Here is a 561-nt window from a genome sequence, read left to right as displayed (position 1 = left end):
ATATATATATATATATATATATATGTATATACTGTATATACTGTATATATATATGTATTGCTCAACATCAGCTTTGTCACTGGGAGCATGACTTAGCATGTAGCTGCTCACATGGCTGTAGGCTGTCAGTCTCGTTAATAAGTTCATCTCCCAACACATTTTGGTATCAACAAAAAAGGCACAAGGATGCAATGAAGGCTGTTTTACTGGCACTTGTGTGTTCAGCGCTAGCGACATTTTATCACTTTGGCAACACATTAGCCTTTTTTTTGATGGCCAAAGCGTAGCATTGCATCTCTCCGAGGAGAGACATTTCTCCACTGTACATGCATTCCCCCACTTCCACAAATACCGCCACACGCCGCTGGTTCTCCAGTTGCGTTCATTCCATTAGTGCATTGATTGTCACAGCAGGTGAGCATCGCTGCATCAGCCCATTTATACTTCCAGTCCTTTTTTGCATGACTGCACAGAGTGTAGGTAATGGAATAGTAGATCATGCAACAAGAATGACCGCTGGCCCACCGCCACAGAGATCCCGAATAAGTTTCTGGAAAAGGT

General features: G+C 42.6%; 1 protein-coding gene across 1 annotated transcript in view; it reads right to left on the bottom strand.

Moving 5' to 3' along the window:
* tenm2a (teneurin transmembrane protein 2a) overlaps positions 1 to 561 on the bottom strand; it is a 154,786-nt gene that overhangs the window by 13,090 nt on the left and 141,135 nt on the right. The window lies entirely within an intron of this gene.

The sequence above is a fragment of the Anarrhichthys ocellatus genome, unplaced genomic scaffold, assembly GCF_004355925.1.
Source record: "Anarrhichthys ocellatus isolate YVR2014 unplaced genomic scaffold, GSC_Weel_1.0 scaffold19, whole genome shotgun sequence".
NCBI lineage: Eukaryota > Metazoa > Chordata > Actinopteri > Perciformes > Anarhichadidae > Anarrhichthys > Anarrhichthys ocellatus.
The sequence above is the reverse complement of the archived record's forward strand: the minus strand, read 5'-3'. Positions and strand labels throughout refer to the sequence as shown.